The sequence below is a fragment of the Pteropus medius genome, unplaced genomic scaffold, assembly GCF_902729225.1.
Source record: "Pteropus medius unplaced genomic scaffold, Ma_sr-lr_union100, whole genome shotgun sequence".
NCBI classification, from domain to species: domain Eukaryota; kingdom Metazoa; phylum Chordata; class Mammalia; order Chiroptera; family Pteropodidae; genus Pteropus; species Pteropus medius.
In genome coordinates, this window is record NW_024348304.1 from 3,081,172 (window position 1) to 3,105,461 (window position 24,290).

Sequence of the window (24,290 nt, forward strand, 5' to 3'; positions counted from 1 at the left end):
AAATTAAAATAATTGTAATTACCTTTAAAAATGTTCAGTCTTACAATCTGTCACAAAATATTTTATGATTTTTAGAATCTCGTGAGAATATTTTATTAGGCTTTCTAAAAAGTTTTCTTTCTCTAATAAAGTAGAAATTAACAACAACAGTTTAGAAAATACAACTTAAACTCAAAAGAACAAAATAAATATCTGGAATTTTTGTTTCATTTCCTTTAAAGTTTATTGAGTTAACCAAGTCTATGGCATATTTACCCTCAAAATGGGGTGTATCTTTTTGCAAGAATTAGATTTCACACAGTCCCTTTAGTTCTCCATTTCAGATACACGTCAAGTTATTTTTGCTTGCAAAACCTCAAGCAACACAGTATGTACCTTTAGTATATTCTCTTACACTGGAGTAGAGGAGCTTAAAACAAGATGGGTTGGCTGAGAAAGAATATCATGTTTGGATAAAGATAAAATTCCCTTTCATTTCTGATTTTATTCTTTTGAGTCTTCTCTCTTTTTTTCTTTGTGAGTCTAGCTAAAGCTTTGTCAGTTTTATCTTTTCAAAGAACTAGCTCTTAGTTTCATTAACCTTTTCTATTATCTTTTCACTATGTCTTTATTTGTTATTCTGATTATCATTATATCCTTCCTCCTACTGAATTTGGGCTTCATTTGTTCTTTTTTTCTAAAGTGTAAGGTTAGATTGCTTGAGATTTTTCTTGATTTTTGAGGTTGACCTGTATCGCTAGAAATTTCTCTCATCGTGCTGCTTTTGCTGCATTGCTAAGATTTAGATGTCATATTTTCATTTTTATTTGTTTCTATGTGTTTTCTATTTCTTTTATCTCTTCATTGACCCAATATTTGTTCAGTAGCATGTTGTTTAATCTACACATATTTGTGACTTTTCCAGCTTTCTGCTTGTAGTTGATTTCTAGTTTCATATCATTGTGGTAGGAAAAGATGCTTCATATGATTTCAGTCTTCTTAAATTTATTGGGACTTGTTTTGTGTCCCAGCATATGCTTTATCTTTGAGAATGATTCTTCTGCACTCGAGAAGGTTGCATATTCTGTTGCTTTTGAAGGAATGTTCTGTAAGTATATATTAAATGCATTTGGAATAATGTGTCATTAAAGGCTGATATTTCCTGTTGATTTTTTGTCTTGATAATCTGTCCATTGGTATAAGTGGAGCGTTAAGGTCACCTACTATTATTGTGATTCTATCTATTTCTCCCTTCGAGTCTATTAATAAAAAGAATTAGGCCATGTGCAAGAATCTTTGCAGATCATTTATGGTTTCATTTTTGACTGTTTTAAAATTAATTTTATACAACATTTGTTTTTTATGATTGGTTGATTAACCTAGTATATCTTCTAATTTCATTCATGTTGTAGCATGTGACAGAATTTACTTCCTTCTCGACGTTGAGTAATAGTCCATTGTGTGTATATACCACATTTTGCTTATGCATTCACCATTGATGGACACTTGGGTTGCTTCCAATTTTTGGCCATTGTGAATAATGATCAAGCACCAATAATTTTTCAGGAACTGTGTCAGGTGCTAAAAATGCAACGTGATCGTGCCATACTTCCTCCGTCAAGATGTTTACAATTACTAGGACAAAAAATAGCTGCCTAATACCCTCTACAGGGATTAATAAGCAGGGAACTTTTTAAAAGTAATCCATGAAACAGGGCTTGTATATTTTCAAGCATTAAATGCATGAGATGTGATTAATGTTATTTACACTGGCTCCCTGTCACACTTCGGATACTCTCAAATCCACATAAGAAATTGGAGAAGGAGGTTTTAACTATAAAGTAAAATGGTAGCATTCTTTATCTGTGCGTCAAAAACAACAACAAGAAAATATTTTAATATTTTTAAAATATTAAAAAATTTAACTTAATTTAAAATGACTTACTCAAATTCTTGTTCCCTTTTCATTAGTCACACACTTATATTTGTGATCACTATCAAGGTGTGTTGACATAGAGAGAAGGGCCACATAGCTTTCTCTCCCTTTAATTAAAAATGAAAATAGCAATTAGAAAAAATAATAGAGGAAATATTCCTTACTTTATGAGAACATTCAACATGTCAAAAGAGGTCCTATAGGCACTTTCTATGGGTATTACCTTAACTGACCTCATATATCAAAGAGCTGAATAATTGGGACGTGTTTGATGATAGTAATGCACATGCAGTCAGCCAAGATTTCTCATTCTTTGTTACTTTCTAATAAATACATTTTCTTTTCTACTTTTTCTATGCAGTCCTAGGCTGAATGGGAATATCAGTTTAACGGTCAATATCTACCATCAAATTGCAATCAGATGTCCCATTATTTTAGTCTTGGCTATTCTATTGAACAATGCAAAAATAAACTAGCACTGGTCAGCAATAAAATATGCATTTAGTGACCAATGTTAAAATTTATCCTCATTCATTGAACAAATTTATCCTCATTCATTGAACAAATTTATCCTCATTCATTGAACACCACCTCTATATGAGTGTTACACAGGCTGCTGTGGAAGACAAGACTGGACATACAGTACCATCTTGAGAATTCAAGGAAGGCTTCATGGAGAAAGGGGCACGCATGTTGAGATGAAAGGAGAAGTTATGATATTAAGTCAGAGGAGTGAGAAAGCTCTTCAGCGTACACAGAACAGCAAGTGTATCAGAGAAGAGGTGAGCAGGAAGGGATACATCTTAGACTGAGGAGTAACTCTGCATTTGAATATTGAAGGCAAAGGGGGACTATTTGATAGATGAAGCTGGAGACTTATCAGAGAGCAGATCCAATGGAACGTGCTATCCATTAGGGAGTTTTGACTTCTTCCTAAAGCAACATGAATATCTCAAAAACATTTTAGTCAAGAAGGACTTTGTGTTACAAAACGAGTTACAAGACAATGATTATGTTTGTTCCAAGCAGTTTTGAAATGCACCTGCTAACCTGAAACCACGACATCTGAACTGTAATAACATCTCAGTGTTCTGTGGAGTTGGTCATGTCAGAGGTACTGTGTTTGGAGACTGAGGCTTTCCTTCCAAAATAACTGAATTTTTGCGTCAGAAAATAATTCCATACAAAGAGACAGGAAGAAACCGCAGGACAGAAAAGCAACCAGGAGAAGTCAGATGTGCACTTATTAGAGCTGATTAAAAAAGAAGCCACAGATGGCAGATCTCTTCCCAGACGTATGTGTTTGATGTGTGGTAGGGGTTTAGTGGGTCTTTGCTCAGCGAAGTGTGCCCTGGTACCACCTGTGGAAAGGAGAAATTACAGAGGACACGTGGACGCTATGTCATAGTCAGGATGCAAAGACTGGAATAAAGGAATGGTTTTGAAAGGTGGAAAAAAATAGAGAAAAATAAAGGAGTACCAAAAGAAAGCTGGAGGTGAAGGAAATGTAGAATCATTATTTATTCTCTGAGCAGCAAAGTCCTATCTAAGAAGAGAAGATGGAGTAAATTTTAGAAGAAGGCGTGAAATAAAGGTGCTTAGTGCACAAGAGCCCTGAAGAACAAGATGAGGATTACCTGAAAATGTGCATAAGGAGGGGCTGGTGCTCAAAATGAAGCAAACCTAAATAATGTCATTATTTGGGGCAGGGTAATATAAGTGCATAGAAAGTCTGTTTTGCAATTTTTCCATGAAGAAATTAAGTTTATGTCCAATAACCAATTTTGGTTGAAATTCCACATTTTAGAACCCTAATCAGACTTCGACTCAGGTCAAAATATTTCCATCTGGATAGATTTCATAGGCAAGTTGACTTCATATTTTATAATGAAGCAGCCTAGCTTTGCTACTCAGAGGCCGCCAAGACAACTGGCGATCAGCTTTGACCTGGAGGATAAGGAACTCCTTTTAGACAAACAATAAATTTGTAAAGAATTGAAAGGGCTGGGGGTGGTAAGGTTAAGGGGTGACTAGGAGGATAGGGGTTGGTCTGGCTTTGTTCGTGCCAGTTTCTTGGCCCCCAGGTCCCCATCTCCGGTGAACGTCTTCATTCCTCGGGTGCGTGTCACACAGGCTGTTTCAGGGAAGAGGCGGGGAAGGGCAGAACCGTCCTGATTCTGCCCTTTTCTCAAACTCCTTCCCATTAGAAGCCAGGAGCAGCTCTCTGCACCCCTGTCGTGAAAATTAAAAGTACCTCCAGACAGTGCCAGGTGTTCGCTGGGGACAAGTCGCCCTCAGCGGAGACCCGCTGGGCTGAGACTCTCCCCTGGAGCCTCTGGTCTTCACCGCGCTCTTCCATCCGACCCGCATCCCGACTCCGCCCACAGCAGCGAAGCTCTGAGCTCCAAGCTGAACTTGTCGCTCCAGCTTACACAGAATAGCTTCTGTTTCCAACCAGACCTGACAGAGAGAGGTGATAAATTCTTTATTATGTTTGAGTCAACCAAAATGTACTTAATTTGGTCACTTAAAATATTTAAGTAGAAGTTAAAAATTCACATAGTTTATGATATAACCTGTTTCTTTCCCATAGCCAATTTGCCTGTATAATAAAATCCTTACTTTAAAAAATACTATTTAAATTTTTTGAAAAATACCCATCTTCTATAATCAGTTGCATTTTCAAGGGAAATATGACCTATTTGGCAAGGTTATTTCTAGAGGGATAGCTGCTGTCCTGTATTTTTAGAATATGTTTATGGAAGAGTTACATTATAATTTACCAAAATGTTAAGTATAAAAAGGCCAACCAAAAATAAAAGTGTTTGATGTGGTTGTGGTACACATTATTTTGTACTATGGATGCATATGGAAGACACATGAGAGAGAAAGTAGTATTTTTCCTTAATTGTCAATGGCCTAACTGAGCTTGAGCCAAGAAGCAGAGAGAAAGAACTAAGGCTTTGATGCTTCCAAAACTGAATGAAGTCTAGTTGACATGAGACCTTATGGACAAAACAAATAAACAAACAAAAAGGGCTCCTTTTGTTTTTTAATGCAATCAAAACAGTTTGATTGCATTTCTATTCTCACAAATAATAGTTTAAAAATTTTACTTATTTATGCAATTGTGAGGTTTCACAGGTTTTAAAATTCTCCAATAAAGGGTATTATAGAGGAACCAGGTAACTAGAGATACAATATAAATCTTGACTGAATGTTTTAAAGTATAGAATTTCATGCCTTTCTTCTTCCATCTGTGCTCTAATCCTGCCTCTGAGAAACAAAACATCAGGGGCACTTCACAGTGTGGTACAGAAAATATAAATAAAACATTTTTAAAAATCTCTTTTTCAGTAAGTCAGCACCCACTGAAGTCATGCCAGCCTGAGAATTATAGTTTGCTGAAGCTTTAGAAATGAGGATAAAATTGCAGGAAATTATATCCCATGTGAAATGAAGAAATGTTTTTTCTTGTATATGCCATCTAACAAAAACAATACTCTGACCCAGATTGATTCACTTTCTAACATGCTGTACGCTTTTTGGCCTCTGAGGCCTTTCATCCATATTCATCAGTCCACTGTGCACGTTTTGTAGTTCTCAAGCTGTGGACTGCACGTGGCGCTTACCTCGGTCTGGGTGTGGTTCCTGCCTAACCCAGGAGCATGTGCATTTTAAGCTTAAGAAGGAGAAATAATTGTAGCATGTAGAAATTTACATATTTATTTTGTCCCTGGAACCTATTAATATAGTAGTTGCTAAATGCATCTTGTTGGTCTTACAGATACTGAATTTGTATGAACGATATGAAAACACCATAATGTGAAATCTGTACTAATGATTGTTTGGTTAACTGACCAATTTTTCATTAAGAATATCCTCCTTTATACCTGTTCCTGAGGTTTATTGAGAAAAATGAGAAACACTCCCTACCATAGAGGAACTTACACTTGAGTGTAGGGTCTAAAAAGTTGGCAGGGTACCATTTTCCTATGTCAATCATGGCATTCCCCGCTTCCTGTTAATCTGTTCTCTCCCTACAACCCAACCATCATCCGTTAGATCAAGGCAGCGATGTTAAACCAGAATCAGAGAAAACTATTTTCATGTCAGACACCGAGTCCTTGGGAAGGGTTAGAATATAAGAGCACAAAAGGAATAAGAGAGAAGCTCCCTTTTCTCCCAGATCAGGCGTTTCTTGGGAGGTGTGAATCCTGGGGGCGGCCTCGCCCCAGTGTGCCCTGGAGCTGAGCCCTCTGCCTCTCATGGTGAGATGCGCTCAGATTGTTTAGGGAAAAGAAGTGCAAAAAGAGGCCCCATTACCCTGATTTAAATAGAACCCCGTGTGGAGCGAGAGCCAGGTAGATAGTGTGATGGTAGTAGCAGAGTATAAATGATCCACCTGGGACAGCCTCCCGAGTTCTCCCTCATCCTCACAGGACACAGGAAGAATCACTAAAAAATATTTTTTAGAAAGTATGAATAAGTAAGTCCAAAGTGGAGATGAATAAAAACATGGGTTTGCCAATTAACTTAAGAGAAAACAAAAAATAGAGGAAAAAGGCAAAGAACAGATGGAACAAATAGAAAATATGTAGCAAGTCGGTAGATTTTAATCCAACCATATCTGTAATCACATTAAATGTGAATGGTCTAAAGACCAATTAGAAGAGATAAATTCTTCGATTGGATAAAATTAATCAAGACCCAAATATTACTGCCCCCAAGTATCCCACAAAGGCATATTGATTACTTTGCATCGAAGTTACTTGACAGCAGCCAGTACAGGAAGGGCACGTTGACCCTCCCTTGTCTCCTTGAATGCAGGAAATATATCTGTCTGTGAAAGGTGCCCTCTTTGCTGAGAGAGGCACCCTTATTGCTAGAGTTACATAGTCTAGGGCCGAAAGCTTACATAAACAACCATTCTTACTCCTTCACTAACTTACTACCCAAACTAAAACTTTCTTTAGATTCCTGAGTAGTGAGCACCCGAACCTCAGTGTCTTCGTCCTCTCATTTCTTCACAAATGTATTGTTTCTTTTCTAAAAAGTATAAAAAGCTGGCTGGTTCATCATTTCAGGGAGCATCATCACTTACTATATTCCGTGCACACACATTAAACTGGCATTTCTCCTGTGAATCTGATCTAATGTCAATTTTATTATTAGTCCAACCGTAAGAACCCAAGACGGGGAGAAGAGGAAGAATCCTCACACTCAGTGACTTTCTACAGGAAACTCATTGTAAATATAAAATACAAAGGCGTTGAAATTATTCAGAAAAGGCAGGAGTAACATGGAGTAAATGGTCTTCAGAATGCGGCTTCTCACAAAGTATAAAGAAGGATATTCTTAATGAAAAATTGGTCAGTTAACCAAGCAACCGTAAAGATCTCAAGTGTGCAGGTACCCAGAAACAGTTTTAAAAAACATAAAACAGTAACCGAAATAATCGATACAGACAACTCTACTGTTATATTTGGAAATTTCTATACTTTTTCCTAAGAATCAATAGAATTGCTAACAGAAATTCTGTAAGGATGTAGAACACCTGAACAACATTATTAACCAAATTTAATTGACAATTCTAGAACACTCAATATCACCAAAATAAATAATTATTTAAATTGCACATGTAAATTAGCATTCACAGAGAAAGACCAGATTCTGGACCATAAAGAGAAATTTTAAAAAATTAAAAGGATAATTTGAAACCAAACCAAACTAAACAAGAAATCAGATAACTGGAAAAATCCCAGATATTTGGAAATTAAATAGCATATTCATGTATAACTGCTGAGTCAATGAGAAAGTTACATTGGAAATTAGAAAATATTTCTAATTGAATAAAAATGAAAATAATATATCAATGTTTGTCGGATGCACCAAAAGCAGTGCTTAGAGGAAAATTTATAACATTGATTGTTTATATTAAAAAGATAAAAACAAAAAGAATCAATGACCAAACTTCTACATTAAGAAATTATAAAAAGAAAAGAAATTTAAACCAAGGGAAATCAGAAGAAGGGATATAATAAAGATAAAAACAAAAAGAAAATTGAGAAAGAAATAACTAGAGAAAATTATATTTAAACCAATAGCTGTTTTTTAAAAGAAATCGTGATTTTGACAAACTTCTAGTCTGAAAAATGAGCAACAATAAAAAGAAGACAAATTACAACAACCACGAATAACAGAGGTGACATCACTAGATGATCTGTAGACATTGGAAAATGAACAGTATTACATTTGTTTACTAGAGCTGCCGTACAGAGCACCACAAATTGAATGGCTTAAACAACAGAAATTTATTGTCTCATAGTTCTGGGGGCTTGAAGTCCAAGACTAAGCTATCAGCAGGTATCATGCTCCCTCCAAAGGTGTTAGGGAGGGCTCTGTTCCAGGGCTCTCTCCTAGTTTTGTAATTCATAGGCTTGTGCCGGCATAACTCCTGTCTTCACATGGCCGTCTGCCTGTGTGTGTGTGTCTGTGTTCAGATTTCCCCTTTTTAAAATGACACCAGACATATAGGAATATGTCTGGTAGGAATATGCTCTTTGTCTATAGGAATATGGAGACTTCGTGCTAACTAATCACATCTGCTAATACTCTGTTTACAAATCAGGTTGCATTCCGAGGCACCAGAGATTAGGACTCTGCTATGGTCTGAACGTTTGCGCCCTCCCAAGACTCTGTGTGTTGAAACCCTAACCTCCGAAGGTGATGGTATTAGTAGGTGGGGCCGCTGGAGGTGCCTAAGTTACGAGGGCGGGGCCTTCACGGATAAAATCTGTATTCTTATAAAAGAGGCCCCGTAGAACCACCTACCCCTATTACCGGTGTGAGGGTATAGTGCAGAAGTCTGCAGCTCAGAGGGGGCTCTCACCTGACCGTGCTGGCACTGACTTCCACACTCCAGAGCTACGAGCATTGCATCTCTGTTTATAATCTACCCAGTTTGCAGCCTTTTCTTAGAACAGCCCAAGAGGACCAAGGCAGACTTACACACATGGATATTGGGGTCATAATGCAACCCATTATCCATACTATGCCTGGAATACTATGCCTGGAAATGAGATGACACAAACGAAAGACAAATTCCTCAAAAGACAGAAGCCCCTTCCTCTGCATGGGGTTCTGCTCTCCACGTGCATAAATGCGATCACGTGTCTCAGCCTAAAAAGTATTCTTTGCCTCCAGTTTAATCACTGGGCCTCAGTCATTCGCCTCCCTCATTTCAGCAGAACGATCCTGATTGAAGTCATGAAGGACATTTTAGAAATAAAAGTCAACGTGCTTTTTATAATTTATCGCTTGGTAAATTTTGGCACCGTTGACTGATCTTTTCTCGAAACTAACACACCTGTGTGACTGGGTGCTAGTAGTCTCTTTGTTCATCCAAAGATTGCTTTCTAAGCACTTACTTTCAGCAAAGGACACATTCCTTGGCACTTGGAATGTGTCACTGAACAGAGCGGTTAAGGATTTCTGCCCATGTGGAGTTTATATTCTGTTGAGGGGAGACAGAAATGATTTATATATATATATATTTATATATATATAAAAATATATATATATAAATATATATATAAAAATATATATAACTTCATAATATTTTAGAAATTGATGTTTTATGGGGAAAAAGCATATATATATATATAAATATATATAACTTCATAACATTTTAGAAATTGATGTTTTATGGGGAAAAAGCAGAGGTGGGGTTTCGGAAGTATGAAGGATGCGATGACCTACCGCGTTATTTTTAGTGGTCAGTATGGGCATTATTGCAAAAGTGAGATGTGAACAAAAACCCGAAGGACATAAGAGAAGCATCTAAGAAGAAATCTGGACAGAAGAGCATTCTGGGGAAACAGAGAAAGCTAGACAGAGAGCATAAGGAGCGTAGATGTGTGTTGAGGAGTAACAGAGACACGGCGTTGCTGGGGGGAGTCAGCGACAGGAAGAGAAGCGGGAGAGAAGGTCAGAGAGTGGCCAGGGCCAGAGGACACAGAGCTTTTCAGCCCATTATAGGGACTGACTTTCCCTCTAATAGAGCAGAGTGACTTGACTTTGGCTTTAAAAGTCACACTCAGGGTACATTGAGAATTAAGTTGTGGTGGGCGGGACCTAGTTTAGTGATCCAGTGACAGATAATGGTGGCTCAGACCAGGATGGTAGCAATGCAGATGATGAGTGGTCACATTCTGGCATGTTTAGAAGGCAGGGCCAACAGAATTTTCTGCATTTAGGTTTAAGAGAAATCTAGAGATCAAAGATGAACTCTGAGGGGTTTTGGCCAGAGCAATAGGAAGAATGGAGTGGCTGTCAAATGAGATGGTGAAGACTTAGGATAGAGCAGATTCGATAGAGAAGATCAAGTGCTCCTTACCTATCCTCCTAGATGTGTAAAGTTGACATATGGACATGTCAAATAAGCAGTTGGATATGAACCTGAAATAGGAAACAGCTTCTGAGCCAGAAATGTGTATTTTGGAGTCATCAGCACATAGATTATATTAAAAGCCACAGACTGTGTGAGATTCAAGGGAGAAATATAAGAGGACCAGGGTGGAGCCCTCGGTCAATGCACCATCATGTGTCTGGCAAACGAGGAGGAGCCGGCAAAGGAGGCTGAATTAGAGGTGGCCGGTGAGGTAGGAGAGCAAAGAGAACCCTCACAGAAGCCAGGCAGAGAAAACGTGACGAGGAGGAGTGAGTGAGAGTCCTCGATTTGAGAGTCCACCGCCCGTCTCCCTTGTCTCTCGGTGTGACTTCACTGAATTGACAGTTTTAGCAGCTAAATCACAATCTTGACTCTTAGTATTCCTGGAAACAACTAACCCCCTCAGACGTTCTCTTCGTTTAAGCAACTCTACAGAGGTGGAGTGTGGGGCAGTCGAAGGCTGTCACAACTTCCAGTTATAAGATAAATAAGTTCTGGGGACGTATGCACAGCATGGAGACTATGATTACTAGAATGTACATCTGAAAGGTGCTGGGAGACTAGATCTTAAAGTCTCATCACAAGAAAAATATTTGTAACTCAGAAGTGACAGATTTTAAAAAATCTTACTGTGGTGAGAATTTTGCATTATATACCTACACACACACATACATACATCAAATCACGTTATACATCTCAAACTAATACAGTGTTATATGTCAGTTATATCTCAATAAAACTGAAAAAAATCTTAGAGCCCTACTGATTTTACATGTGCATACCAATAAAATAAAAATGCACCCCTTAAGAAAACAACTTATAGCCTACTTTCATTCCTTTCATTCTACATTGTTTTAAAGTTTAAGTATTAAACTTTATACCTATCAGTATTTTTTATTTTGCCACCTTTTATTACATTATTACATTTTTACGACCATTTACAATGCGGTGCTGAAGCGGGGAGTCTAGGAAGTCCCAAAAGTGGAGGAGCACTGAGCACCCTCACATGCAGATGTTACATGCCATATTTTCTGTAGTTAAGACTTTTTAAAATTTTTTTACAATTTCAGACTTTTCAAAATCAATGCCTTACAATTCATGTGTATATATTTGACCTGATAATGTTTTAACTTTTTCAATAAAAGATATTTTCAAATTGATAGTGGATTTTAAAATAAATTAGTAGTTTGCTAGAAGCAAAAATTCTTGAGGATTATCTCTGGGGACAATAACTATAATGGTTGATACTTATTAATCCTTAGGCACCATGCTCAAGGCTTAACAGATTATCTCATTTAATTCTAAATACAACCCTATGAACTAGATAATGTGATTACATCAATTTTATATATTAGAATAAAGCTTAAAGACGTTAAGTTACATTCCCGAGATTACACAATATGTGAATTATTGAAGCCAAAAATTGATCCAGGTCTTTCTGACAAGTCTATGCTCTTAGCTACCATGTGATCTAAACCATTAAGTGAATAAAAATCTTACAGGAACATTTGTAATCATAAAGAGTCAGAGAAGCACTAATGTAAACTTTTTGCTATCAAATTTTCAATTGATGGTTAATATCTTAATATTACATTACTAATTTCCCTTTAAATTTCATGGACTGGAGAAAAAGCATCTTTTTTTCCCTTCTTCCAAAATTCTTTTATCTATCTTCTGTTAAGTATTAATTTTAAATGTAAGGTTTAATTTATATATTTGTAATAAGCTTACTTTATGCACATATGTACCTATATAAGTACACACACACTCACAGAGAGATGAATTTTTCCATTCTAATTTTCCTGAAAAGGTTTCTCGAGTCTCAATCTTTTGTTAGTACAACCTATGTTTACTCTTTAGATTACTCCAAATCTTTCCATGACGTATAGATTATAGATATGCTTTGCTAACAAGAAACTTAATTGCTAGGAAAAGGAAATATTCTCTATGTGCAAGATATATCTAAAGATACGAAGTTGTGCACTTTAAAAGCATTTCAGGTACTCCAGGAGATGAGATGCAGGCGTCCCAGATTTCTATTTCTCTCTTTAAAAAAACATGTTGACACTACTCACTGCCTGTGTGGCCTGACACACGGAACAACCTGGCATCTGCTAGCACTTGCACGGGCAGTTGGGTGGCGTCATTCGGCACAGTCGCCCTCCAGCCGAGCCCAGATGGGGCAGGGGCGCTGCCAAAAGCGGGTGTATCCCCTCTCCTCGGGGCAAGAGCCAACCTTGAAGGGTCCTCCAGTGACTGTGTCTTCTCTAAGGCTCCAGGCACACACACACACATTCCTTTCTCTTCTCTTCTCTTCTCTCTCTCTCTTTCTTTTCTCCCACTCTTCCTTCCTCTTCTCTCTCTGACTCCTCTTTCTCTCACATCACTTATCTTTTCTTGCAAATTTGCTTAGGTTCCCACACGTTCAGTCTTTTTCCAAGATTCTTATCGGGAAAGCTCTCTATTTTTGTCTCTCTCAATCTATCTTATCCTCCCTCTTAAAGGTGCATTCCATGTATATTTTCTGTGGGAGAGCTTGCTGACTGGTCCCCCAAACCCGGAACATCCCAAAGTGTGCTCTGCAGCAACACACGGGGCCAGTCTGCATGGTGTTCTGTCGTGCTGGATATGTTACAATATTGTTTTTGTTTTCTCTGTTACTTTCTTATGCATAATTCTGGAAGAGGAATAACTCTTATGCTTCCTTCTCGATTTCTCTTTTTTCATCATCCCAAAACACACGCACGCATGCACGCGCACACTCACACATGCACACATTTTTGCCTAGGTTAGTGATTTCACTCCAGCAGAATGAACAAATAAGTGTGCAGGATTACCACTACTTCCCTCGTTCTTTTCTATAACTGAAATCATGTTCCCCTTAAGACAGAATCACTCTGTACTATCGGGACATTAAAGGAACATGTCATTTGACATCGCTTATCAAAAAGAGGGAAGTCTCATACTGGAAAAAATAAGAGCTACTGCTTTAATTTTCCAGAACTGGCTACTCTGTGTAGGAGTGTACACAACCCTGTACCTCACGTGGACACAGGAGAAGCATTTGCCTTCTCCCTGACATCCCTCACAAGAGCTCCTTCCTCCTGGCCATGCGTCTCGGTCTCCCTGAGTGGGTCAGAGAGGCTCTAGCCACCACGTGCACACCATGCGACAAGCATCACATGAAACGGATGAAGCCAGTAAGTTTTCTCTTGAGTTCAATGTCCGAAATGAAAAACAAAACATTTTAAGAAGCATTTCTAAATGGACATTTTCACATGGTTAACTTCTTCAACAGCTGTTACTATTTCACCACCTTTCTTTTCCAAGAGATAAAATGAGGTCTAAACAAGTTAGGAAAATGCCCCACATTCACACGGATGGTGAGGGTGGGAACCGGGATTCAAACCTCGTTCATTCCGAACCCAGGGCACTCTGTACTAATCACAGCTGCCTCAAAAGAAAACAGATACGTATTTTCATGACACAGCTTAGACAAAAAAATGTGATTTAGATTATATTGCTTAAATAAGGCTGTGGTGAGACAACGAGATAAGAGCCATTATACAGGTGGCTGCCATTTAAAAAAATCCGTAAATGTAGAGAAAGTCAAAGGTAGAAAACAAATGTAGGTCAGAAAGACCCAAACTTAGAAAATAAGTTAAAATGATGTTTCACATCAGTCTAAAAGGTGATGCCCTCTAACCCTGCTTAGGAAATAAGAAGTGTGAGAAGATTAAAAACAAAGAGGCTTTGTTTACAGTAAGATAAGGGCAAATATTATTTTCATCCAGATGGATATTTACTTTTGTAAGCACTCATAAAATAATAACTCCTTTCCCAATGAATTTAACTGACACATGTCTCATACATTGAATTATCATATATCTTTGTTTCTAATTCCAGATTTTCTGTTCTACTGAGACATTTGTTTAATACAAAGTGGATATTGTATTTATCTGTTTATAGTAGCTTTCTTGTATGTTCGAAGTCTGGGAAGGCATGTCTGTGTTATTGTTTTTCAAAATATTCTAGGCCAATCTTTGGTGTCTGTTCTTTTAAAGTTTAAGATTATTTTATCTACTTTTATCTACACATGCACAAATCACATTCTCAGGATTCTTATTAGCTTTTCCTTGTATATATGGCTTTGTTCTGAGAAGGTTACCTTTTCTAATTTTAAATCATTCTATCTAGAGTGTCCTTCTATTATGCTTACTCAAGGACACAGCTCCATTTTTTTCTTCCTCCCCTGAATTGTCATTTTTTCCCTCTTTGGGAGGTTATTCCTATCCATGTTCAAATATTTTACCTATGTTAAAAATCAAGGCCTCAATTATGGTTCCCCTCATTTACCATTCAGTTTCTCCGTTCTTCTTATAATTTAACCCCTTCCAAAGTTTCCTTTTCTCTCTCTCTCATTCCTTTTTCTCCCCTCCTTCCAGACCTGTTTCCCTCAGACTATTCCCCGTGCCACCCCACGGACACAGTGGCCTGCTAGTCGCGAGGTCCAGCGTCTGGCTCTCTGCTCACGTCTTCCTTGACTCATTACCAATATTTGACATGACTGATTATACTTCGTACTTTCTTCATTGGCTTTCACAACATATTCAGGTGAATTTTCCCCTCTGCTGCTTCCTGTTCAATCCTCGAGTCTCTTATAGAACTCCCACTTCCTTAGTGATTTCATGTTTGACAGGGCGATTTTAAACGCCATCTATGTTATGAAGATTTGCCAGTTTATATACCTCCCTCATGGACCCACTCTAGATTTGTATATCTATTTACCTCATGATCTATCTACCTGAATATCTAGTAATATCTTATATTCAGCAACCTTAGTAAATTCTCCTGTTAACGTAAATCTGATTATGAGGTCTCATAGCAATCAAACCTTCCATTTCTTGAATCCCACGTACCTTACAGAGCTGAGCCCTCAAATTTCAGCTAGAGCATCACTCACTGCACTGCACTCCAGACCTTTCCTGCATGTGTTCTAATATATCCACGTTTGTCTTCATCTCTTCTCCCTTCTTACGATGACATCTCCTCCCTCACCATTTCCATGTGTTGAATTCTGTCCCACTTCGCAACTGTGTTCCTTGCAACCAACCGTACAGTGCTTTTCCCCCCATCTGATTAATCTCTCCCTGCCTCAAATTCACTTATTTTGTATTTCCGCTTAATTTTTTTGGTTTACTTTGTTGCCTTAGAAATAGATTATAATAAATAAAATAGACTCTTTTTTCAGAATTTCGCATAGTCGGGTAGGGCATATATACTGTAATCATTACATAATTAAGAGAATAGTGGATTGGAAAATTTTTTTCTGAATAGGTATTGACATCAAAGTAGGGCCTAGAAAGTTTTAGTGGAAGTTTTCAAAGTAAAACTTCGATATAAGCTTATTTTTATGTGCTACCTCATTTTTTTTTCCAACTTTTTGAGGGAAAAAATAAGTTAATTAAAGGTTCCAGTTAGATGGGTTAAAGTTAATCAGGATCAACTGTACTGGAACCAAAATGCTTAAAATGGCCCACGAACTTGGTAAACTTCTTTCTTTTGAGGCCACATACTACGTTAAAGTCAGTGGTTAGATAACCAATCCATGAAAAAAAAGAGTTTTCTTTTGCCAGCATTATTTTAATTGTAAGTTCCAATTTCTTCATATTTGGTTTGTTCGCTGACATGTGACCAGCTTACATAGCACCTTGTTTTGCAGTTCTAGACGATGTGTTGATTTTCGCTCTTGCTCATAATTAAATTCAAATATGGCCCCCAACCTACAGTTTCTACTTAGTAAACTATATGAAATTTTCCACTAGTTATTTTTCTATATTTAAAAATTTTTATTAAAAGTCGAGTTGGCAATCTATTTCTTAAAAGTCTAATTTGTCAGATGACATTTTTAATATGAACTCCAATCCTTTTATCAATCCTTTTATATCTTTCAATTTATGCCGCATAACTAATTTCAGCTTTAGGGACAGACATTCTAATCTTAATATTATTTTACATAAATACAACTTACATTTTCCAGTTTTTCTTTTCCTTTTTCTCTTTTTGCTAAATGTAAACAGAATTCTTACTTGTTTAAACAAACAATGGTTAAGGAAACAGTCTGAGTTTCTCTTTACTTGACTCTGCTGTGAATTTCTTTGGTGTAAAATATGCTTTACTAGGGAAGAATAGTTTTCCCTTGTTTGCAAGTGAAATGAGTCATCCATCAAGCAATGAAATAAAAATATAGATTAAGTTTTTAGTTAAAGTTTTTATGCTAGAGTGATGTAAGCCCACCGTGGCTGAGGCCAATGAGACAGAAGGACAGCTCCTCGAGAAAGATCTGTTATCTCATCTGCTGCCACTCGGGTCGATTGAGGTTCATCTGCACCATCCAAAAATAAAAACTCCAACGAGGGGCTGGCATGTGTGCGGAAGAAACAGTCAGCTGGAATGAACGTTATAAATACAGATTTATAGAGCTGGCCTCTAGCACTTCTGGTTAGAGAGCCTGGAGGAGCGTGCAGTAGCACCACTGCAATGACTGGTACCCTCACTGCACATACACTTGTGATTCGGAAGCAGATGGTACGTGAACCAGGCCCTAAAAAAGTACACTAGATACCATGCTTCTGTGCTGAAATATCTCTCTGCTATTATCAAAATAGTCAACTGGTAGCAATTTCATATGATTCAAACTACTATTTTTCCTGTCCTATTTATTATATTAAAGCATAAAGTTGTGTCTCTGCTGGGTCGGGGCATTCACTGTTGTGGGGGAATAATATTGTGAAGTATTAATGTACATCCCTTATTTCTATGCTACTCTGTGACCCTTTGGTGTTAGAGTCACAAAACGATGTGGCATTTGTTGACTCCTTGGAAAATGTGCAGACAGAATCAAAGAACAGCCTGTTGAGATCAAAAGCCTATGTTTTTATGTACAAAATCTAGCCAACAAGGCAACTCAAGGCCCAAAGGTATTAGATGACTGAAGTGGAAAGTTACTGCTTCTGTCCCTTCTGTCTCCTCGTCCCTTGCCCCGGATGTAAAGTAACTCCGAAAGACGGGAGGGGAAAAGGCTGGGAGGGCGATCCAGAAGTGAGCAAATGTAGTGGGCGTCGATTTCCGTGTTCTTCTGAGGAACGTCTGGAGGGACAGGAGGACTCAAGATATTTTGTGGGAAACAAATGCAAAAGAAACCTTTGCCTCATTTTTTCCTGGTGAAGATGAAGAACATTAAGTCCTCAGAGTAGGCGGGGCTTCAGGCATCTCCAGGAAGCCCCATACAACTTCTTTACTCTGGAAGTAGATGATTTTGCTTTTCTCTGGTAATTATGAAAATGCAGAGAGTTACTTGAAGCCTCATTGAATTTCTGTGGCCTCAAGTGCTGTCACTCAAGAATCCTGTTTTGTTTTGTTTTTTTATCCCTTATTTCCTACTTTTATATTCAGGTCTTTCTCAAAGACATTTTTATTATTCCTTACTTATTCTCGACTCTTTTTGTTCTGACTTCCTGTTCTGTAATAAGCAAATGGTAAAATGCCCTCACATTTTCATCAGAGCTTCCTCCCATCTTTTGTCATTTTCTTTCTCTCCAAGCAGCATGCTTCTATATGCTACTCTTTAAAGTTTATGTGGCTAATATCTCAACTTTAAATTTGTGGCATTCCAAAGATGACTGTAACACTATACACTTTCCTGGTTTGTGACTTCTCCATATAGCCATCGAGCAGTAGAGCGTATTTCGGCACCACTTCGATCTTGGGACTGTTTCGACTCATAGAAGTGATGCCGTTACTCTTGTGGGGGCAGCAGCCTTTAACTGGCATGGCAGCTTCTGTTTCTTGCCTTTTGGAAGACAGCTGTCACGAGAAGTGAGGCTATTCTGTGATAGTCCCAGCCGCCTGGAAGGGCTGAGGAGGATAAAACATCATGAGTAGAAACCAAGAGGCCAAGGAGGACTGAGGTTGCAGACATGTGAGCATGGAAACCATCTCGGATCTCTACGCATCAAACCTTCAGATGTCTGAGGGAACTGCCCGCTGAGCCCAGGCAACCTGTACACCACGATTAGGTGAAAGCTTAACCATAACCTCACCTTTTCAAAACCCGGTGTCTTTAGCAGTCTAGATTTGTGTTCAGGCTCTATTGCCTAGTTGTAACAGAGACATAAATATCAAAGACAATATTCAGAAATTCAGGCAGATAATCATCTTTCTCACACAAAACTATTTTTTTTTGCATGTCTTCATAGGTTTATAATTATCCTTGCGTGTACTTAAAATTTGTTATTAGGTGTTGCCTAGCAGCAAATAAATACTTGTATGTCTAAACGAGAGTCCAGCAATAACCGAACAAGCCTAGGGATATGGTGAAATGGCATTTTCAGTATAATTAGCTCTCTAGTTGTAAGGCTGAGCTTAGTTGATGTATCTAGGAACATAATTAATTGTGATTTAGTTAAATACTCTTTAAAATGCATTATTCTTCATTTCCTAAAACCTGAATTACAGAAGAAAAATTCAACTTTAGAATCAGTAGTGTTTGTAAATATCTTATATATTTTTTAAATACAGTAATTATAAAAATAGCAGCAATTGCCCAAATATAATTAATAAAATTAAACATTATACAATATAAAAGATATAAATGACAAGAAATAAAGCCTGTTTATATTAAATCAAATAAAGAGACATTCTTACATACACAAATAAGCCAAATATTTTTACATCAATGAATTCTAATCATAACTTACATATTTATTGTGGTAAAAAACATACAACATAAAATTTACCATCTTACCCCTTTCTGGGTGTACAGTTCAGTAGTGTTAAGTGTGAGCACATAGTTGTGAACTACGTTATGAACATAGTGTACCAACCAATCTCCAAACTTTTATCCTGCAAAACCTAAGCCCTACACCCATTAAACGGCAACTCTGGTTTCTCTGTTTCCTCTCCCACCCGGCCCCTGGCAGCCACCATTCTGTTTTCTGTTTACGCATCTGACTACTCTAGACACCTCATATAAGTGGAATCATGCAGTATCTGTCTTTTGTGGAAGGCTTATTTCGCTTATCATAGTGTCCTCAAGGTTCATCCCCATGTTGTGCATAGGTAAGAATTTCCTTATTTTTTAGGGCTAAATAATATTCCGTTGCATGTATACACCATATTTTGTTTATGCATTCATCCACCGATGGACACTTGGGGTTTTCCACCTCTTGGCTATTGTGAATAGTGCTGCTATGAACATGCGTGTGTGACTCTCTCTTCAAGATTCTGCTTTTATTTCTTTTGGATACATACCCAGAAGTAGAATTGCTGAATCATATGGCGATCTTATTTTTTAATTATTTAAAGAACTGCCATGCTTTTTTCCATAGTGACTGTACCATTTTACATCCTCACCGATAATGCACACGGATTCCTATTTCTCTGTATCCTGGACAACACTTGTTTCCTGTTGTTTTTGTTTTTGTTTTTTGTCTTGTTTTGATACTTGCTATTCTGATAGGTGCGAGGTGATACCTCACTGTAGTTTGGCATGTCCTTCATGATTAGTGATGTTGAGCATCTTTTTTAGAAGCTTGTTGGCCCTCTGTATGTCATCTTTCGAGAAATACCTCAAGTAATTTGCCAAGAAATAAATGTGTATCAGCCTCATATATTCACTACACTTTCTAAACAAAAGGCAAAAGAAATTATTTTAAAAAACAGGGTTAGAAAAGTTCAATATCAGAGTGGAAGGAATATGTGAAATAGTTCTCGGCAAATTTTGTTTTGCTCTGCCTTCTAACTTGTCTTCAGATCTAACCAGTTAATAAGAGAAAAGGGAAAGAATGGAGCGTGGGTCATTCAGTTGAATTTGCTGAAGATACAGCCTGACCTGGGTTTTGTTTGCTGAGGAAGTTCAGGCACCCTCAGCCGGGGGTGGCCACAGAGATGCAGAAGCAGGTGGGTAGCTACACCACAGGCTCGAGTACTTTGGGGACCAAGAGGGGCCCCACGGGCCCTGAGGTTGCTGTCTCCTGAAGACCACTGGGGATCTCAGGGAAGTCCTGAGTCACCTACATTTCGAAGCCCAAATCATTCACTGGCCCTACTTAATTTATTTCTGAAGAACACTCAGTTGCTCTTTCCCTCACTAGCTTGATAGTTTCCTAGGCTCGTATTATGGTCGCTAGAACAGGATACTGACTGATTCTTTATCAGAAAAATTAGTCCCAACTTTTTTCCCGCATTCTGATCTTTGTATTCGCTTCCTTGTTCTCAGTCCCTCTTGCCTAGGTTCTCAGTTTGAGTAGGACTGATCATTTATTTTCTCATTCTAGGTGCGTTATCTACCTTCAGTCTGATTTCTGCACAGTAACTAGTCTTTTCTCTGGGAACTGTCCCCCTTTTATTTTCAAAGCTATTTTTCTCTCCACTTCACCTTGAATTCCCAGTGGCTGCTGACAATGCTAGTACTCTCCCTTTCCTGTCAAAGTTGATTTATCCAAGGATGGACCAGTATGAAGTCCCCCCTAGGAAGACAGGAAGTCCCCCCATAGTGGCAGTTTTATGAGATTTGAAGACCCCGACCTCTGGAAGAAGCTGACTGCAAACAGAAGAGAGACGGTGGGGAGGGTGTCAGGTTCCTTGGTTCAGTCACCCCTTCGGCTAAACTGTACGCTCCCTTCAATAAAGTCCCTTCTTTGCCAGATATAACTTGGATTTCTGTTACTTGCAAATCTCAAAATGGTCATAGGATCACCTTTCTTTTATGAGATCCTCCATCGGTCAGGCCTCAGCTTCTCTTCGTCTGCTTAGCGTGACCTTTCCGCAGGGCTTGACTGACACCATCTGAAGCAAATCTACCCTCGTCGTCCTGTGAAAACATCTCCTAGGAAGCCGGTTTACAAACAGGTTTCAAGGCTTAACGATTTTTCCTTTTAGAAGATATTTGTAGCTAAAATTGGCCCTTTCTCATTCAGTTTAGAAGTCTTTACCTGTCTGTACTCACGTTTTCTGATGAAGGGTCTGTGTAGGTCACCTTGTCCTCTCAGCCAAAGAGAAAGTTAATTCAGGATTACTGTGAGTGAGCCTGTCTCCCACCTTCTTCCAGGCCCCTCAGACTTGGTCTGAATTTGGCCTCTGATCAAAGAGGACTTATATTCAGATCAGCCGGGGGCATTAAAAGTAAAGATCAAAGAACATTCTTAATGTGATGGTTTCAGGGCTATAGGATAGAGAGGGATCGTGGGCACAGGAGCCGTTTTGGTTTCATTATTAATTTTACAATGAATGCATTTCTGTGAGTGATAGGGCAGAGTACAGCACAGTTCTATAAACAAGTCATATATAAAAGTAAACTTGAATGTGAAGTTTGTGATGAGTCTACAACTGATATAGGGAAGAGGCATGAAAACTATACAGATCAATGAGTTATATTCAGAGGCTGCAATGTGCTGCTGCTGGACCATAGGAAACCTACAGAGCAAAGGAAGATTTCTGCTCGGAAGATTTCTGCATGATATTTGCCCATACCATGAAATGCAAATAGGAAAACAGAGTCTTTAAGTTGTATCCTACACAAAATAAATCTAACCATTCATTCCCTACCGGGAACCTATAGAACAAAGGCTGAGATTGTAGCATGCCTCTCATGCTGCATGCCCATGTCATCAAAGGAAAACAGGTAATCAAAGTCTTTAAACTGTAATTCATAGAAACTCAGAATGACATATAAGCTGCATTTCCCGAGCACTCGGGGTCTGTCTCAGTCTTTCTCATTCTCTGCTTCTGAGAGGAGACCACACTCTGTGGAGTGTTGTTCCTTCTCTAATAACTCTCCTTTTGTCTCTAACTCTGGTGTGAGCTTGAATTCCTTTCTGCTCACAGTCAAGGACGCTCCCTGTCTCGATGTAGGACTCGAGTCCCCACTCGGGGGCATGCACCCCGTCCCGCCTCACAACCAGAGACTTTTAGCAGTTTGTTTCACAGGGCTCCACACTCACTGCCTCGTCCATGCCATCGTTCTGATGTAAGGAGATAGATCGTTCGCATATTCTGTGACAAATGCAATATTTACATGCTCAGAAAATTTTGTGTTCTTTGCTCCCATTAAGGGTAATCCAAAACAGACTCCCAAATGCAGGGCAACACCTCTCATCAGGACCTCATCATTACACCCCAATATGTTCATGCGTGTTTCAGGCAGATTTCCGTGAGAATTCTAAATGTTCTGCTTGCTCAGTGACCACTGACAAAATGCAAGGGGCCTGAGCAGCCGTCGCAGGCCTCCCCCGAGCGCATTCCCAGAACCGGCTGATCTGCTAGCAGCTGCAATCTGATCTCCAAGGTTACACTTGCTTGGAGCCCAGGCTTCATGTAGATCAAATAAAGCACCCTGGGCAAAATGCATGTCTTCCTTTACTGTGCTTTTTCCCTCTGTGTTGCCTGCGATGTAGTCACTATAAAAAGAAACTTACCAATGTGAGAAAGCTTATTTGGGGGATTAAAAACAAACCTATGTAATTCCAGATATTCAACTTTTCTCTACCCTTTTACTCACGAGTTGGAAAGGTCGTTGAGACCTCCTTTTGGGGGAGTATGTTCTTGAATCCTGTGCCAGTTGAGAATCAAAATATACTGTTTCATAGTAAAAGAGAAAGATGCATGTGTTTAAAGATCCTGATTGTTCTTTAATTTTGACTGAACTTCTTCAGGGAACGTGTGCCTTCTCTAGTCTTACCAAAATTAGGGAAGATTTTGAAACCGTTGGTGACTGGCGCGGTGCGAAGAGTAGGTGTGGACCTCAAGCTTAAGCTGGAAGAGAGGGTAGAAGTGACAGGTGAACTGTTGGGATCCCAGTGGTCGTGTAGTCATCCAAAATGCCAGAAAAGACTATTACGGAATGGGAAACGCAAAGCAATGCGGCCACGGTCCAGGGTCACAGGGAGGCTAACTGAACAAAATGCAAACAGATCATCAGCTGCTATCATGAAATTAATTTCTCTGTTGCTATTCGAATATGGCTTTTAAATGTTCTCTCTTCTTTGCAGCCTGCTTGTTTTCTCTTTGTAAATATTTGAAATTTCATATCACCTGGTTACTGGGAATATACTGGAATTTACAACTATGCAAATTTGATTCTGAACATGTTAATTTTATTAATGTTTAGAAAAAAATTTAAATTGAGTCTTCAGTATTAACAATCACTAGTATTTAAAATCTAGATCTATCTCTCACTTAAAGCTTTGTAAAGTATTTTTATATAATTCTATGAAGAGTTGGAAGAACAGGGATGATTTTGAATTTATAGATGATAGAACAGTGGTTCAGAAAGTGATGTGGAACAGAAGACAGCAGAGCACAGATGCCTTTTCAGGCCGCCTGGAAATTGAGTGCCCTTTCTAATACCTCACATGCCGTTTAAAAAACATTTCTCCAGAAATTAAACCTCCAAGAGAATAGTCCCTATAGAAACCTAAGAAACGAAGTTTTTGTTGTCGTTTTAAGTGTTTCTACATTGGTGCTAAAGAGAATTTTGCCAGGAATAAAGAATACATGTAAGTGTAAAAGCTTTTCCAATTTAGCATTTGAATTCTTAGTACATGGAATTTATGTTTCATGCCAGTAGAAAGCACTGTTAAACAGAAACTTTTACAGCAAAAGCTTTTCTGGAAGAAAGGGTTTATTGAGCCAAATGCTAGCCAGAAAACGTCCAGGTCCTGGGGTGTGAAGTCTAAACCACCAGCAGTAGGGCCAGATGGAAAAGACAAATGCGTCGACTGTCCTGGCATTGACAGCCACTTCTAGACATTATCGGGAAGAAAAATGTGACTTGTTCTGGAAGAATTTACAATGGCTTCAGATAAGGACGGTGGGAAAAGGTGAAGCTAGGAAGCTCCATTTGTAAGGAAGAAATATTTACGA

General features: G+C 38.5%; 1 long non-coding RNA gene across 3 annotated transcripts in view; it reads left to right on the forward strand.

The window, feature by feature from the left end:
• LOC120616235 (uncharacterized) overlaps nt 1-24,290 on the forward strand; it is a 240,076-nt gene that overhangs the window by 179,978 nt on the left and 35,808 nt on the right. The gene's annotated exons all lie outside the window — the stretch shown is intronic.